The following is a 19716-nucleotide window of genomic DNA, read 5'->3' as shown; positions in this document are numbered from 1 at the left end:
CTGCAATCTCATTTTTAAACACATCGAAGAGACCCTGTGCAAAGGCAGCCACGAGAGTCTCGTTGTTCCAGCCACCCTCTGCTGCCATGGTACGGAATTCACTGGCATACTCGACAATAGTTTTTGTGCCCTGAGCATTAGACAAGAGTAGTTCGGCAGTAGGGGTGGAGCGAGCTGGAATATCAAAAACCATTTTGAAGGACGCAACAAATTCAGGGTAATTGTAAATAATAGGCTTCTCTGCCTCCCAGAGAGGTTTTGCCCAAGCTAGGGCCTTTTCAGACAGCAAAGAAATCATGAAGTGAACTTTGTCACTGTCTGTAGGAAATGCCTGGGGCAGGATTTCAAGGTATCCTTTAACCTGATTTATAAATTCTCTGCACTGAGCTGGGTTGCCCCCAAAATACTGAGGGAGCGGGACAGACCCAGTCATTTCTCTAGCCGCTACAGGTTGGGAGGCTACAACCGGTGCTAGAACAGGAAGTGAGGCAGAGGCGGCCGCAATCGCAGGCTGGCCGGGTACTGGATCCAGATGGGCATACTGGTCCAAATGGTGGTTCTGCTGGTCCCACCGGGTAAGTAGGTTCGGTATAGGTGTCTTGCCTGTACCATCTGTATTCATGGCCCTTGCGCAATGTCAGGGACCAGGAACCAGACAGAGACGGAACTAGATGCAAACACACCTTTATTGATAAATAACAAATAAATAACAAAAGCAAAGTCCAGGAATCAAGCAGGGGTCAGTCACCAGAGCGGGTAGTCAGACAAGCCAGGGATCAGGAGCACGGAGAGCAGCGGAGTCAGGAACAAGGCCGGAGTCAGGGACCAGGAACAAACAGGAAACACAGGAACAAGGAGACTTCTGGGAAACAGGAAACCACGCAAGGGCAAGGAGGTTCTGGGCTTAGCTGCTTAAATAGGCAGAACTGATTAGCAGCAGGGTTGATTACTACTCACAGGTGAGTAACCGTGGCAACAAGCAGAAGGAGCTCATAGTAATTGCAGCTGAAAACTTAATCACTGAAACAGAAAAGGGTTGCTGTTTAAAACAGCAAAGAAACCCTGATACCTAACACCTCTCGACGGAACAGACGAAAAAAGAAAAGACCACAATAAGTCGGAATCCCTAAAACTATAGGACACTCACAAACATGGACTAGGGAAAACTCACAAAGATTCCAACCCTAGCAACATCAGTAGATATTATTCTAGTTAAGACATACATGCATAAAGTGAAACCCCAACCTCAGTCCATCTAGAGAAGTAAAGATAGGTAAGACGCAGGGACCGGAAGAAAAAAGCTAAAGAAACAAGAATGCACACACATATCTATGGCACTCAGGAGCAACCTCACTACAACAACAGAGGGTGGACACAGGGACGAACAAAGTTAACGTGCTCATTTAATGTCAACCAACTTACACATAAATCAGTAGAATTCGTCAACACGTCCAAATGTTAATTCGCATAATATGCTACTGTAACAAATGTTCTGCTTAGTATGACATAATCAGTTACTATGCCTTTTTGTTAAGATTGTTGTCATTGTTAAATCTCAAAAACGAAATAAAAATAAAGATTGGCTAAGAAAAAAAAAAGTTATATTTTCATCCTGAGAATTTATGCCCCTATTTATACATGACAAAACCTTACTGGCCTTAGCAACTGCATATTGACGTTGCATATTGCTGCCTAATTTGTTGTCTATAACGATTCCCAAATCCTTCTCGTGTGTGGTTATCCCTAGTTCTCTACCATTTAGAGTGTAAATTGCTTCTGCATTCTTAACCCCGAATTGCATAGCTTTGCAATTCTCTACGTTAAATTTCATCTGCCATTTTAGTGCCCAGTCCCCCAATCTATCCAAATCCCTCTGCAGCAAAGCAATATCCTGCTCACATTTGATTACTTTTTTGTGTCATCTGCAAACACTGATACGTGGCTTTCAATGCCTATTTCAAGATCATTTATAAATATGTTAAATAAAAGCGGTCCCAAAACAGAACCCTGAGGGACACCACTTACCACTTTTATCCAGCCTGAAAATGTACCATTATTGACAACTCGTTGTACTCTATCCTTAAGCCAATGTTCTACCCAAGAACAAGAATATTCATCTAGACCAATTTCTTTTAGTTTGAAGACTAACCTATTGTGAAGAACCGCATCAAATGCCTTGGCAAAATCCAAGTAGATTGCATCCACTGAAACACCCTGATCTATACTTCTACTCACTTCTTCATAGAATGCAATTAGGTTAGTTTGACATGACCTATGTTTCATAAAACCATGCTGATTATTGCTAATAACAAAGTTCTTCCCAATGAATTCCTGAATATTATCCCTTAATAGCCCTTCAAATATTTCCCAGTCACAGAAGTTAAGCTCACAGGTCTATAATTTCCCAGCAAGGATTTTGAACCCTTTTTAAATATAGGAACGACATCTGCCTTCCTCCAATCCTCTGGTACAATAACCTGAAACAAAAGAATCTTGAAAAATTAAATACAGAGTTCACTTATTTCCCCACTCAACTCCTTAAGTACTCGTGGGTGAACATCGTCAGGCCCCGGAGCTTTATTTACATTAATTTTCTTTTACAGCTGTAGCACCTTGTCTCGAGTTATCCAATCACAAGTTATCTGCAAGTTTTTTGCAGCAATCATTTGCATCTCTTGCCATAGGATCCTCATTAATATATACTGAAAAAAAATAGTTATTTAAAATGTCAGCTTTTTCCTGGTCTTCATTAGCTAACAAACCCATCTCTGTTTGCAGTGTACCTACACTTTTATTTTTTGCTTTTTAGAATTGATGTACTTGCCTGTTTGCAAGCATTATTGGCTTCCTTATATCTTATATAGTATGCCTCTGATTTGTCCAATGTAAATGCTTTAAATGCCCTTTTCTTATTTTGAATATCTTATTTTACTTCTCTACTAAGTCACATTGGTAATTTGTTTCTTTTATATTTATTACCCAATGGCACATACTGAGATATGTACCTTTCTAATATTTGTTTGAACAGTTTCCATTTATCCTCAGTGTTTTATCACTAAGGAGTTTATGCCAGTCAATATGTTGTATAGCTGCCCTAATCTTATTGAAATTGGCTTTTTTAAAATTATACGTTTTAGTATACCCCACGTGCTTTTGCTTTTTTGAGTTTATTTAAAAAATTACCATATTGTAATCACTATTTCCCAAATGCTCCCCTACTTGAATGTTGTCAAAAGATCAACATTATTTGTTACAATGAGATCCAGACAAGCATCCTTTCTAGTTGGTGCTTGTACCAGTTGTGACATAAAGATGTAATTTAACACATTCAAAAACCTGATTCCCCTTGCTGAAGTACTAGTCCCTCTATCCCAATTTATGTCCGGGTAATTAAAATATCGAATAATTAACGTGTTACCCCAATTTGCAGCTTTCCCAATTTGCTCTAACAGCTGTTCTTCCTCATTATTATTTACATTAGGTGGCTTATAACATATCCCAACCAATAATTGAGTTCCCTTCGTTTGCCCCAAGCAGATATCTACCCATACAGCTTCCACATTTTCCTTGTCACACTCCACATGCCTAAGATTTGATTTTAACTCATGGTTGACAAACAAACATACCCCACCATCCTTCTTGTTTTTCCTATCCTTCCTAAATAACATGTACCCATTTACGTCAACTTGGATGCCTTTTGCAGAGTGTTGGGGCAAAAGAGTAGTAAATAGGCATCTGAAAAAGTGAGGCAATTCATGCTCATCTACGGATTCAGCAATTTTCAGGTTATTGCGCCTCCATGCATCATCCATGCATCATCCAAGGTGTTAATTCTGACCTGCATGTCTTTGTGGGATGCCTGGAGTTGTACTACCAACTCATTGGTTCCTGTCTGCTTTTCCAGTATGGGAGAGAGGTTGTCCTTATTGGCTTGTACTCTGGCAGTAACAACAGAGATGACTTCACGGATTATGTCCATGTCTTCAATAAAGAAGACACGGATGTTGTGCATTAGGGCCTTGATATCCCCCATTGGTGGCTGGGACTGATAGGTCTTCCTCCTGGTGTTGAGAGATTAGGCTAGAGACTACTGTCCTCCACCGTAGCCCCCACCCCTAAGCGACAGTGGGGGCCCTAAATAACAATGAGGGGGGGACCTACTGTCCTCCCCCCCAGGGTATTTCATCGGGAGTGTCAAAGAGTTGTTCCTCGTAAGAGAAATAATGGGGATCCGGTTGTGCCACAATTCAGGGCTTAGGTTGCATTTTCCCTGCAAGGGGGATTTTTAGCTTCTTAGCATTCTGCCATATGCCCCTCTGATGTTTTGAGCCTGAGCTTAGGATATCTTGAGATTTTACATTGAATACATCATGTATATTTGTGATATATGACATATTCAATGTGTATGGTGGCAATGTAAGGGTAGGTGGTTGTTTACAGGTCTTCTTCAGCATCAGATTTATTTACTCTATATGTGCCTTTAACTTTAACCCCTTAAGACCGGAGGGTGTACTCTTACCTCCTTTTAAAAGCGGCTCTAAACGCCGCAGGACGTAGTAGTACGCCCTCCGTTTTTTAGTAACTTACCCGGTCGCCGGCGATCCTACGCCGGCGATCCTACGCCGGCGATCCTACGCCGGCGATCGTGTTTGTGGGGACTCCCAGGGAGCCCCCCGCGGCACGTCTGCTCTCTTCAGCCCCCCCCGGGCCATGTGAGAGTGAGGTCCTTGCGAGGACCTCACAATCACATGGCCGGGATAGCTGGCTGCAGCAATGCCAGCAGGGGGACTAACTGTAATGACAGTTAGTCCCCCTGCTGGCTGAAAATCAAATTAAAATAAATTAAAATAAGTGAAAAAAATATATATATACTTAGATCATATATATATATTATATATATATATGATCTAAGTATATATATACACATATACACACACACACATACACTGTCTAGGTGTATTTTAATATTAATATATATATAATTTTATATATATATATATATATATATATATATATTAATATCAAATTACACGTAGACTGATACTGATTAAATATATATATATATATATAATTATTGTTATATATATATTTATATATAATATAAAAAATATGTAAATACGTAAAAAAATAAAATACAAAAAATAATTAAAAATAAAATATTAAAAAATATATAGATGTGTTTTATTTTGTTATAACTGTATTGTGATATTAATATATATATATATTTATATCAAAATACACGTAGAACGAAATAATATATATATCTATATACATAAATATATACGTATATATCACTATATATACACCTATATAAAAATAAAAATATTTTACAAAAATTATATATATATATATATATATACGTATATATACACATATGTATATATATACATATATTAATTCTACACATATATTTATGTAATATTTTTACATAATTAGGTATCCTAATTAATTACAATTAGCGGGACCTGCCTGACAACCCATGCCGAAAGTATAGGGAATTTAATTTGTTAGCACTATATTTAACCCTATAACTTTCCAAGACACCATAAAACCTGTACATGGGGGGTACTGTTTTACTCGGGAGACTTCGCTGAACACAAATATTGGTGTTTCAAAACAGTAAAATGTATTACAACGATGATATCGCCAGTAAAAGTGACGTTTTTTGCATTTTTTCACGCACAAACAGCACTTACACGGACGATATTATTGCTGCAATACTTTTTACTGTTTTGAAACACAAATATTTGTGTTCAGCGAAGTCTCCCGAGTACAACAGTACCCCTCATGTACAGGTTTTATGGTGTTTTCAAAAATTACAGCGTCAAATATAAGGCTTGTGTTTCATTTGTTTCACATTAAAATTCGCCAGATTGCTTACGTTGCCTTTATGACCCTATGGTAGCCCAAGAATGAAAACTATCCCTATGATGGCATACTATTTGCAATAGTAGACAACTCAAGGCATTGCAAATGGGGTATGTCCAGTCTTTTTTAGTAGCCACTTAGTCAAAAACACTGGACAAAATTGGCGTCTTTTGCATTTTTCACACACAAACAAATACTAACGCTAACTTTGGCCAGTGTTTGTGACCAAATGGCTACTAAAAAAGACTGGACATACCCCATTTGCAATACCTTGGGTCGTCTACTATTGCAAATGGTATGCCATTATGGATGTACATTTATTTCCTGGGCTACTATACAGTCTCAAAGGCAACGTAACCAATCTGGTGAATTTCAATTTCAAATGTAACACGCTATATTTGACCCTGTAACTTCCCAAAACACCATAAAACCTGTACATAGGGGGTACTGTTTTACACGTGAGACTTTGCTGAATACAAATATGTGTATTTTATTGCAGTAAAAGCAAACAGTATTATGACATTGACAGTTAACCCCTTAAGGACAGAGCTTCAGAAGCTTGTCTTTCACTTAATGACAACGGCATTTTTTGCATTTTTTGCTATTTGCGTTCAACTGCAATTTGCATTTTACTAATTTATTGCACCGACACATATTATATACCATTTTTTAAAGGACAGAAAGGGCTTTAATTTGATGTAACACACATATATATAAATGCTTATTTATTATAAAAAAAATACAGAAATATGCAAAAAAATAATTTTTGTGTGTTTTTTTTACAGTTTTTGCAATAATAATGTGTACATAATTAGTGCAGGTTAAGGAAAGTAATTAAAAATAAATTCATTTAGTTGTTCTGAATTACAGAATATATAATGTGTCTGGGATTTTAAGTTTTTTTTGGTAGTTACAGGTCACAAAGCACAAGGAGTAAAATAAACTTTTTATGTGGAGCGATGTTAGAATTTGGTATGTTTGTCTTGTAAGCCTAATAGCCATAAAAGAAAACAAAATTGCCACACAAAAGTATATATTTATATAAAGTAGACACCACAGGCTATTTACCTAAGGTTGTTTTGACACTTTCTACGTAGCCATTTTACCGCCAACCTCTGCTAAATATTGGAGTAAAATTGTGTTTTTTGGTGGTTTTCGCACACAAACTTATAACAAAGAACTTCTCATGTGTATTTTGTAAAGTTGGTGTGTGCTATTCCTGTACAAAGTTTTATTATGTGTTCAGTTACTTCTGCTGAGTACAACGGTACCCCCATTGTATGTCTTTGGCCCTATTTTGTGAAGCTACAGTGCCATATAGGAGACCTGTCCTTTTCAGTATTCACAGTAGAATTTTGAGAGACGGATTTAATGAGCCTATGCTTCCATTTGGGGTATTATAGTAGTTTGACTGTTCAAAAAAACCCCACAAAGACCTACCATTTGTAAAAGTAGACACTCCAGGGTATCTCATAAGGTGCATATTGTGCCTTAACATGCCCCCATTTTTTTACCATTACATGCCAAAGTATGTGGTAAAAAATAATTTTGTGCATATTTTACATACGGATTGCATTTTTGCTGGGCATTTTGTATATTTCATGTGTGCCACTAAGTTCAAACCCCCCAAATTATGCTCAGCTAAGTCTTCTGAGTAAAAGGACACCCCCATTGTATGTCTATGGCACTATTTCGTGAAGCTACAGTGCCATACAGGAGACCTGTCCTTTTCAGTATTCACAGTAGAATTTTGAGAGACGGATTTAATGAGCCTATGCTTCCATTTGGGGTATTATAACAGTTTGACTGTTCAAAACACCCCAGAAAGGCCTACCATTTGTAAAAGAAGACACTCCAGGGTATCTCATAAGGTGCATATTGTGCCTTAACATGCCCCCATTTTTTTACCATTACATGCCAAAGTATGTGGTAAAAAATAATTTTGTGCATTTTTTACATACGGATTGCATTTTTGCTGGGCATTTTGTATATTTCATGTGTGCCACTAAGTTCAAACCCCCCAAATTATGCTCAGCTAAGTCTTCTGAGTAAAAGGACACCCCCATTGTATGTCTATGGCACTATTTTGTGAAGCTACAGTGCCATATAGGAGACCAAGCCATATCAGTTTTGACCGAACTTTGAATTTTGACGCCGGGCCTATGTGCAATTTCCAAGCATCTTTGCAGGTTTTAAATTCAAACTACCCCACAAAGGCCTACCATTTCTTAAAGTAGACACCCCAGGGTATTTCAAAAGGCATATTTTGAACCTTAGCGTGGGATCATTTTTCCGCTAGCGTGTACCAGGTATAGCGGTTATAAGCGTTTTTTTCTGCCTTTTTGACACACAAAGTGAGTTTGCACAGTATATTTTGCAAACCATATGTGTACTACCACTGTATAATACTTCATATTTTGCTCAGCTATGTCTTCTGAGTACAAAAATACCCCCGTATGTACCTTTGCCAGGTATATGTGGACATCGGAGGGGCACATTTGGGACACAGCCATTCCATTTTTTTTCAAATTTTGAATTTTTACGCTGTGCCCATGTCCCATTTTAGAGTATTTTACCAGACTATATAATCCAAATACCCCATAAAGCCATACCATTTCTTAAAGAAGACATCCCAGGGTATTTCAAAAGGCATATTTTGAACCTTAGCGTGGGATCATTTTTCCGCTAGCTTGTACCAGGTGTAGTGGAAATAAGCGTTTTTTCTGCCTTTTTGGCACACAAAGTGAGTTTGCACAGTATATTTTGCAAACCTTATGTGTACTACCACTGTATAATACTTCATATGTTGCTCAGTGATCGACTGGCAGGGAAGGGGTTAATTTTTATTTGGACTGGGTAAAGGGTTTATTTTTTTTATTTTTTTACTTAAATGTTATTAAAACTTTTTTTTAACTTAATTTTTTAACTTTTTAAAGCTTATTTTTAAACTTTTTTTAACGTTAACCCCTAGTTAGCGTAATACTAAATCCCCCAATTCCCCACTAACTTCCACCCTCCCCAGCTAGCTAAATTTATAATTTTAAAATATTTAAATTAATTAATAAAATAAATTGAACCCCTGAGGGTTAAAAAAAAAAGAATTAACCCTCAGGGCTTAAAAAAAAAATCAGATCTTAGTAAAATGTAATCCCTGCCAATTGATCACTGTAGTCAGTGATCAATTGGCAGGGAAGGGGTTAATTTTTTATTAAAATGGGTAAAGGGGGGGTAAAGGGGGGTGGGATTTTAATTTTACTATTTTTTTTTCCACCAGGGGGCAGGATCACTGAAGATCCGTCCCCCTGCTCTTCACACAGAACCAGGAAGTGCAGGGAGGCGGAGGTGAGTATAGAGAGCACATGTGCCCGCTCAGACATGCTGTCAGAGCGGGCACATGTACTCTGACAGCCCGATCCGGTGCTCCCGGTCTGCCTCTAATGCAGAGGCAGACCAGAGCACCATTAACCCCACGATCGCCGCGATTGCGGCGATCTGGGGTTAATTTTAACGGGTGACGGACGAGGTCCGTCACTCGTCATTAACGCATTCCCCTGAGTGACGGACCTCGTCCGTCACTCGTCGTTAAGGGGTTAAAATGTCATGTAGAACTAAAAAAATAAAAATAAATCTTATTTTCTCCCATTTTTTCATATTAAATTATGTTTCATAGCTAAATATTTGATATTAAATGAAAGCCCTGTTTCCCCTGAATAAAATGATATATAATAAGGGGTGCATTTAATATGAAAGAGGTGAATTATGGTTGGACAGACATATAGCGCAAATGCCAGGTTTTGTTTACATTTTGTTTTGTTCACAACTTGTACATTTGGCTGCGGTGTTAAGATTAGATATAATTAGATTTATATATAATTAGAATTAGATATAATTTGATGGCTTTTTCTGTTATCTGTTCAAACAATATATTCAATGTTGCCCAATTTTTTGAGTGGCTACATATTTTTCTCTTTAGATTTGATAATATTGGACCTTTAACCAATATATAATTTTACCACATGACAGGAGGCTTCATATTTGCATATCTTTCTTTACTGAAAACTCCAGCAGCATAGAAACAGTAACAACCAATCAGAGAAAAGATATGCTGCCCATAAAAGGGTCTGTCTAAGACATCATTTCCTCTTTCTTTGCTGCTCCAGCCATCAACAGGTCAGAGTATTTTGCCTTGTGCAAAGATTTTTTCCTGTGTACCTGTTTTTATTTGTGTACTGTATTAATTTGTATACATGTGTTTATTCTTGCCCTGACTGCCTGTACCTGCTCCCCTCTCTCTGCTCTGTGCTCGTTTTTATTCGTTTTCTTCCTTTCACTTTTTTCCGGCGATCCGCGGGCGGCGCGGCTGTCTGTGCCACGCTCGCCGCACGGACCTGCCTCTACCTTACGCAGGGTTATTGTGGGGTGACGGGTGGAGGGTAGCCGGGGCTTGTTTTGTCTTTTCCGCCGTGTTTTTCCTTACCGCTCGCGGCCGCGAGCGGGAACCTCTTCCCCACGCGGCCGGCGGCCATCTTGGATCTCGCGGTTATCGCGAGATCCGCGGCGGCCTCTCTCTGCGGTTCGGTACTCACCGACCGCCGTAACGACACCGGGGACCACCATCAGGGTGACTCCCCGGTCTCCTTTCTCCCCCAACCCCTGCACTGCCGTGCAGGGATAGTTATATTTACGTATTACTGTTTGGTGCCCTCTTTCTCCCTGAGGGAGAAAATACTTCTGTGACGAAACCAATCTCGCCACATTGTATTGGAGGAGCCTGGTTGCCCGCCTGCTACCTCTGGACTATGGACCGGCAGCTAAAGGGTTAATTTTACTGTGCAGAAGGATTTATTTCTCCCTTTCTGCACAGCAGTTCGGTAGATTTCATCTACCGAACAAACAGCCGTTCACCAACCTCCCCAGAGCCGTGGGAAGCCGGCCGGCGTTGTTAATTGGCCACCCAGAAGCTGGAGTGTGCCTCCATTTACCTCCCTGAAGCTGCGGTTAATTGCCTGTTAACTGTGTGGCCGCTGTTACACTTAGCGGCCGCTAGGTGGCGCTGTTCTGGAGCTCCCCGGGCAGCCAACACTTTTCTGCCTGGCTTTCATGCACCAAAATCGGACACTTTTCCGTGCAGGCACCGCTGAACCTCCAGCCCCTGGTTCTCATTCGTATGGATTTGGTGAATGCAGGGAAATTCGGTAGTTTATGTTTTATGTGAACTGTAGTAACCCAGATAGCCTGCCATGGAGCCTGTTCGTATAATTAAAGACTTTGGCTCCATGGCAATTAAACTGTATTTGTGTGGTCTGGGTGCCATTCACCTAATAATGTGCACCCAGACCTGAGCTATCTGGGGATATGTTACATGTCTGTGTTTTATGTATAAAATGTGTCTGTATGTATTTTAAAGTGATAGTCTGTTTCTGTGTCACCATGTGCATAATGGAGTCTGGCCTTTGTCTTAGGAGATAATTGAATTACTTCATTAATTATCTCCAGGGCAGGGAGGAGGAAACCAGGATGCATTGTGGGAAAGTATTGTGGCTGTGTGTACGAAAATGATACATGTCTGTCTGCTGTTTCAGTCTTCCATCTGGTCCCCTAGGGGAGTGTCCACCAGGTGGGAGACCTGCATAAATACAGGGGCAGGTAGCCCTGAATAAACAGACCACTGCTTGACCTTCAACACGGAGCCTTGTCTCGTTCTTGGGGGGATTCACTGTATGCTGTTGGAGATTGATTGCTAAGGAGTGTAAGCTGATGTCTGCTTTTCCCTATTCATCTGCTAGCAGCTATTCGTGAGGTTCCAGCTGGAGTGCTACCTTATTCATCTATATCCAGTTCGTGAGTTTTGATGTTCTGCAGTAGCTGTGCCTGTTTGGAAAAGGGGATTATCGCCTAAACGGATTTTTCCCCTTTTATGCTGAAACGGTCCGTAACAATTGGTGGCAAGCGGCGGGATCGTTCCTACAGCCCGAAGGACAGCTACAGGAGACACCTTTGCTCTGGATTTTACAACTTGACAGCACCAGCATGGAACCAGCAGTAGAGTTCGAGGAGGGTGACATGGATGACCGAGATGCAGTACGCAAAGGCATCTGGTACCAGGCACTGGGTATTGTGGAATACCAGCAGGACGGGAGATTCCCCAAGGAAGAGCAGCGGTTGCAGAAGCGAGTAGCCCTGCGGATGCCCTTCCTGGGAGAGCAGCCCCTGGAGGAATGGGTGAGAGAATTGGAACACCTAGTATGGCAGGAGATGTGGCTGGAGGATGCCTACCAGGCGCTTTGGTGGTATGTTGCACAATACCTGCCCTGGACAGCCGAGCATGACAAGCCAGAGGGAGAGGAGTTGGATGGTCCTGGCTTGTTATGGGAGTCTTTCTCAGAGCCTGAATTTGGGAGCACCACACAAGCCCGGTTCAGTGATCTCTTTGAGTGGAGGGAGAGCAGGTATGACTGGGACGACACTCAGGAGATAGAGCAAGACCTGGTCCACCTAGTAACCCGAGAGATGGAGCTGGAACAGGGCTACCAAAATCTGTTCCACTCCAGTGAGAAGGCTCAGCAGGGAAGCGCAGACCCAGATCCAGACCCCTTCAGCTGGGAAGATATTGTACCGTTTTACTGGGAAGAACCCCAGGTGGCCAGTGGAGATGGGACCGAGGTCTCTCCACCGGTCCGGCAGGGAATTGGGAGCCCAGTCTCCATTCCCCAGCGGCAGTGTGAAGTGCAGGGAGAGGAGAGCAGCGTCCTCCCTCCCCAGCGGCAGGCTGAGTTACAGGGGGCAGAGGTAGTTGTTCCTGCCCCCCAGCAGCAGAGTGATATGCCAGGAAGGCAGTGTGAAGTGCAGGGAGAGGAGAGCAGCCTCCTCCCTCCCCAGCGGCAGGCTGAGTTACAGGGGGCAGAGGTTGTTGTTCCTGCCCCCCAGCAGCAGAGTGATATGCCAGGAAGGCAGTGTGAAGTGCAGGGAGAGGAGAGCAGCCTCCTCCCTCCCCAGCGGCAGGCTGAGTTACAGGGGGCAGAGGTTGTTGTTCCTGCCCCCCAGCAGCAGAGTGATATGCCAGGAAGGCAGTGTGAAGTACAGGGAGAGGAGAGCAGTGTCCTCCCTCCCCAGCGGCAGGCTGAGTTACAGGGGGCAGAGGTAGTTGTTCCTGCCCCCCAGCAGCAGAGTGGTATGCCAGGAAGGCAGTGGGAAATACAGGGAGAGGAGAGCAGTGTCCTCCCTCCCCAGCGGCAGCGTGTTTTTTTGGGAATTGGGAGCCCAGTCTCCATTCCCCAGCGGCAGTGTGATGTGCCGGGACTTGGGAGCCCAGTCTCCATTCTCCAGCGGCAGTGTGATGTGCCGGGAATTGGGAGCCCAGTCTCCAGTCCCCAGCGGCAGAGTATCCAGCAGGGAACAGAGAGCCCAGTCTCCTTTCCCCAGCAGCAGGACTCTGTATTGGGAGGAGAGACAGTCGGTCTCCCTCCGCAAAGACTGAAAGTATGTATGGGAGAGGAGCTTGTTACCACCTCTCCCCAGCGGCGGATCATTAATGTGCAGAGTGTTCTATCGGGAGAGGAACTTGTTACCCCCTCTCCCCAGCGGCAGCTTAATGTACCAGGGGGAGACTGTAAACCCCCCACCAGTGCAGATGGGACCGTGGTCTCTGCACTTACCACACAGGGGGTAGGGATGGTCGGTCCTACCCCCCCACGACAGAGCTGTGTATCCAAGGGGGAGACAACCGGTCTCCCCACTCAGCAGCAGAGCTATGCAACTAAGGGGGAGACAGTCCGTCTCCAGCAACCAGGCTCCAACCAGACTACTCCGGTGGTAGTGCTGGCACCAGGACAGAGTACCGCTGGTCTCTGCCCACTCAGCAACCCACCAAGGCAGCCTACCAGTCCCCTACACAGCCGTGGTGAGGCACCTGGACCTGGACAAACTTCTCCTCTACCCAGGTGTAGTAACTATTTATTGTGGGTGGGCTGTACTGTTTTTTTTGCTTTGTGGGTGGGTTGCTGGACTAACAAGGGCACTGACCGGCAGGAGGTCAGGTACCCTGTTAGTCTTTTTGGAAAGGGGGAGAGATGTGACGAAACCAATCTCGCCACATTGTATTGGAGGAGCCTGGTTGCCCGCCTGCTACCTCTGGACTATGGACCGGCAGCTAAAGGGTTAATTTTACTGTGCATAAGGATTTATTTCTCCCTTTCTGCACAGCAGTTCGGTAGATTTCATCTACCGAACAAACAGCCGTTCACCAACCTCCCCAGAGCCGTGGGAAGCCGGCCGGCGTTGTTAATTGGCCACCCAGAAGCTGGAGTGTGCCTCCATTTACCTCCCTGAAGCTGCGGTTAATTGCCTGTTAACTGTGTGGCCGCTGTTACACTTAGCGGCCGCTAGGTGGCGCTGTTCTGGAGCTCCCCGGGCAGCCAACACTTTTCTGCCCGGCTTTCATGCACCAAAATCGGACACTTTTCCGTGCAGGCACCGCTGAACCTCCAGCCCCTGGTTCTCATTCGTATGGATTTGGTGAATGCAGGGAAATTCGGTAGTTTATGTTTTATGTGAACTGTAGTAACCCAGATAGCCTGCCATGGAGCCTGTTCGTATAATTAAAGACTTTGGCTCCATGGCAATTAAACTGTATTTGTGTGGTCTGGGTGCCATTCACCTAATAATGTGCACCCAGACCTGAGCTATCTGGGGATATGTTACATGTCTGTGTTTTATGTATAAAATGTGTCTGTATGTATTTTAAAGTGATAGTCTGTTTCTGTGTCACCATGTGCATAATGGAGTCTGGCCTTTGTCTTAGGAGATAATTGAATTACTTCATTAATTATCTCCAGGGCAGGGAGGAGGAAACCAGGATGCATTGTGGGAAAGTATTGTGGCTGTGTGTACGAAAATGATACATGTCTGTCTGCTGTTTCAGTCTTCCATCTGGTCCCCTAGGGGAGTGTCCACCAGGTGGGAGACCTGCATAAATACAGGGGCAGGTAGCCCTGAATAAACAGACCACTGCTTGACCTTCAACACGGAGCCTTGTCTCGTTCTTGGGGGGGATTCACTGTATGCTGTTGGAGATTGATTGCTAAGGAGTGTAAGCTGATGTCTGCTTTTCCCTATTCATCTGCTAGCAGCTATTCGTGAGGTTCCAGCTGGAGTGCTACCTTATTCATCTATATCCAGTTCGTGAGTTTTGATGTTCTGCAGTAGCTGTGCCTGTTTGGAAAAGGGGATTATCGCCTAAACGGATTTTTCCCCTTTTATGCTGAAACGGTCCGTAACAACTTCACAACACTTTTTTTCCTATTTGTACATCTGCCTCACTGTGGCAAGGGAATGCATGCTCAAATTTGAAGGCTCATAATAAGGTTATCGTCCCCTCAGTGTGATTATTAGTTAAAGGGACATACATACATATACATATATATATTTTCTCACCCCTCAGGGGAATTTACTGGCACTATCAACCCTTCAGGGTATATCATTGGGTACCCCTCATAGGGTCCTGTTACATTACTGCACCCAAGGGTGAAATTTATGTGGGTGTCCTCTGGGTATTTTTTCATGGCACACCACCTGGGGTGACCCCCCAGACACGCATGCAGGGCGATACAGCCCCCCTTTTTTTGGTTGATGTGGGTGTCCTCTGGTTACCACGGCACGCCACCCGGGGTGAACCCCGAGAATATGCACTAGGGCGTACCTAAGTCTAATGCTTAGCCCTTTGGATAAAATACGTGCATAAAAGCCTTCTATACACGACAATATTGTCTATGTTTGCATACGATAAACCACCACGGTTCTCCCCACTGAACCTTGTTCTCGCCCCACAGGTTTGACGCTACATTTGGTCATGGAAGATACGCAAAGCACAGACTTTCAAGCCATGATCAATGCCGCCGTGGCGGCTTCTGTGGAAAAGGCCCTCTTGCGAGCCCTCCCCCACAGCCATGGTGATACTAGCCCTCCGGAACGCATGGAAGCGTCGGGCTCTGAGACGTCCAAGGCCAAGCGACTCAGGAAGCCTTTGAGCCCCCCCTCCGCCAAGGCGAAGGGCAAGATGCCCGCCAAACGGGTCAAGGGCACGGACCAACAACCCGCACCCTGCGCACCCCTGTCCTCGGACGAGGACGACGCCTACGATCCACATCGCCTGAATGTGGTAGATGAATGGCAACGGGAGGGTTCACCCTCGGACGACGAGGAATGGCAGGACCTGCCACCCACTTCTTCGACTTATGTCAAGGAGACCTTATTGGACAGAGAGGCCGATGACAGCCACACCGCCGGTCCGTCCGGGGATGGCGTCTTTATGGACGAACAGGGGTTGCCGTTGTTTGACCCACGCACCATCCGACACCCTCGCTCCTCAGAGTGGACACTGCCAGAACATCTGGCAAAATTTATTCATTACTGGCTGCGCAAGCCATTGGAGAAGGAGGTACGGACGCGCCTCCGGGCCGAATGCCCCAGGCCCCTGATCCCCGACAAGGTGGCGCTAACGCCAGAATTTGATGATACTATGGTAGCCTTTATGTCACGCTCGGGCAGAGACCCGCGCAAAGGGGTTGAAAAGGGCATCAAGGCAGCACAAGACAAAGTGCTGGACCTGCTGGGTCCCATAGCTAAGATGCTGTATCACGCTGACATGGCCCTCAGCCAAGGATCGCTACTGGACCCCCATATCAACGGGGGAATGGGCCCAACGCGCAATATGTCTGCTGGGCAACGCCAACGCAGCGCTTTGCGTCGAGAGACGCAGATCGGCTCTGATCAGAATAGACAGCAAGCTCCTGGAACTGGGAGCCAAGGAATTTGGGCCTAAGGCCAAGGGTCTGCTATTTGGCGATGCCTTCATTTCTGAGCTAAAACGACATGTGAACTTATTCACGACCTTAAACAAGGCCCAGACCTCACTCAGACAAGTGTTCCAGACTCCTCCCGCAAGAGGTGTTTTTGGAAGGGCTGGCCGACAGCGGAACCGTGACGCCAGCCGATTTTGGACCTCAGGTTCCAGGGCGTTCCCACAGACGCCAACCTTCTTCCCGTCCTCCTCACAAAAGCCCTCTATGTTTCGAGGCGCAGGAAGGTCCAGGGGTTTCAGGAGCCGCGGATGCGGCCGCTTCAATAATGGTGAGTCCCTCCATACGTACATTTGTCCCAAAGTTTATTGCAGGCAACCTGTCTTCTTTTTTCCAGAACTGGACACGGATCACCAGAGACGCCTGGGTCCTCCAGACGGTGCGCGGTTTCGTGATAGACTTTACCGCGCAACCTGTCCAAACCGCTCTCCCCCTCCCGATACACATGTCGGCAGAACAAAACCGACTGGTGGACGAGGAGATCCACTCGCTCTTCGAGAAGGGCGCGGTTCAATACGCGCCAGACGGGGGAGGCTTTATAAGCAATATCTTCTTGGTAAAGAAGAAAACAGGCGAGTATCGGCCGGTTATCAACCTCCGACAACTAAACGCCTTTGTGGCCTACAGACACTTCAAGATGGAAGGCATCCATCTTCTACAAGACCTTCTCGCCAAGAACGACTGGTTTACGCGCCTGGACCTCAAAGACGCGTATCTCACGGTCCCCGTAGACAAAGGTTACCGTCAGTTTCTCCGCTTCAGATGGAGAGGACGGGTATGCCAATTTACTTGCCTGCCATTCGGCCTCAGCTCGGCTCCGTGGTGCTTCACGAAGCTATTGAGACCGGTGATGGCTCACATCCGTACAAGAGGCATACGCTGTCTCGTATACTTGGACGATTTGCTGATTTTTTGCGAATCCGCGTCCAGGCTACGATCGCAGACGAACTTTGTAGTTCACTTACTAGAGTCCCTGGGATTCGTGGTGAACATGCAAAAATCGTCTCTCACTCCATCCCAGTCAGTGCAGTTCCTGGGTTTCGACATCGATTCGAGGGAATGCGTACTATGCCTCCCCTCGAAAAAGATTGCCTCAATAAGGAAGGAAATCAGGCGAGTCTTGAAGATGGACTCAATACCGCTCAGGATGCTCGCCCGGATTGTAGGACTCCTGTCCTCATCCATTCAAGCGATATTCCCGGGCCCTCTACACTACAGGGCCATGCAACGGCTGAAAGCGGAATACCTGCGCACCGGACATTCCTGCGACCACTGGATCCCACTCAATCGGGAGGTGAGATCAGAACTGCGATGGTGGTTGCTACACATACAAGCCTGGAACGGCAAGGCGATCTTCGGCCCCTCCCCGGACTTCATTGTGGAATCGGACGCCAGTTTATGGGGATGGGGCGCCAACTGCTCAGAGGCCTCCACGGGGGGACCCTGGCAAGGGGAGGAAACCGGTCTTCATATCAACTGCCTGGAGTTGATCGCGGGTTCCTTCGCCTTACGCAGCCTGGCCAAGGACAAGTCGAACTGCTGTATCCTGCTCCGCATGGACAACATTTCGGCGGTACAATACATCAACCGCCTGGGCGGAGCGAGGTCCAAAGATCTGACCGAAGCTACGAAGGACATCTACAGCTTCTGCATGCAGAGGAACATCACGTTACAGGCGGAATACCTCCCAGGGGTTTCCAACCTGACGGCGGACTGGTTCTCCCGGCACTGGAGAGACACCAGCGACTGGACGCTCAACAGAGAGATATTTCAGACACTGCGACAACGGATGGGTCCGCTATCAATAGATCTGTTCGCCTCAAGGACCAACCACCAACTACGGAGATACTACAGCTGGCTTCCGGATCCGATGAGCGAAGCGGCGGACGCTTTCCTGCAGGACTGGCCCTCACACGGAGCCTACGCTTTCCCTCCATTCTCGATGATCCCACGAGTGCTACGGTACTTACGCACCCACAGGACTTCGACCCTACTCATAACGCCCCTCTGGCAGAGTCAACCGTGGTTTCCGGACCTCCTGGAGATGTCCCACGACACTCCCGTGCTGCTCCCGACTTTCCCACTCCTTCTGTCGGGACCTCGAGGGGAACCTCACCCCCTCGTCCTGGAAGGCCAATTGGAACTAGTGGCTTGGACGATTTCAGGGGATCCTGGTCAGTCCACGGCCTATCGCAGTCTACTAAAGACCTCCTTTGGGATTCGTGGGCCCCGGGCACCAGGAGATGTTACATTTCCGCTTGGTCAGCCTGGAGTGATTGGTGCATGGAAAGGGATTCGATCCCTTTACTGCCCCTATCCCGCTGATACTCAACTATCTTGCCCATCTCTTCTCGACTGGTAGATCATTCAGATCCCTTAACGTGATCAGATCGGCCATTTCAGCGGCACACATCCCAGTACAAGGCAGACCGGTGGGTCAAGACCCACTGGTATGTCGCCTGCTGCGAGGCGCTAGAATGACGAGGCGCCCAAATATTCCAACCTCTGGCAGGTGAGTAGAGTGCTGGACTTTCTGAGAGGTTGGCCGGACAACCCGTTTCTATCTCTGAAACAACTCTCAGCAAAATTGGCCCTTTTGTTATGCCTGGTCTCTTTCCGACGGGTGTCTGACATTAGAGCCTTTGACGTGGACGGTTTCTCTCTCACTCCAGAGGGAGTCACCTTTTCCATTGCGAGACGGACTAAATCAGATACGCCCTCTGTATCCTATCCATACTTTGAATCGGATCCCAAGCTGTGTGTTGTCAAGACACTTAGGAGATACGTAGAAAGCACAGCCACTCTCCGGCACTTTCCGACGGGTCAACTATTGATTTCCTACGTGAAACCTCACGGCCCAGTGTCTACGACCACCCTGGCCAGATGGGTTCGCTGGTTACTACAACTGGTGGGAATCGAATCTAGCTTTGGAGCACATTCAGTTAGGGGGGCGGCGGCATCCCAAGCGTTCTTGGCAGGCGCCTCCCTAACC

This window comes from Pelobates fuscus, chromosome 12 (assembly GCF_036172605.1).
Source record: "Pelobates fuscus isolate aPelFus1 chromosome 12, aPelFus1.pri, whole genome shotgun sequence".
NCBI classification, from domain to species: domain Eukaryota; kingdom Metazoa; phylum Chordata; class Amphibia; order Anura; family Pelobatidae; genus Pelobates; species Pelobates fuscus.
This window is presented reverse-complemented; position numbering follows the sequence as displayed.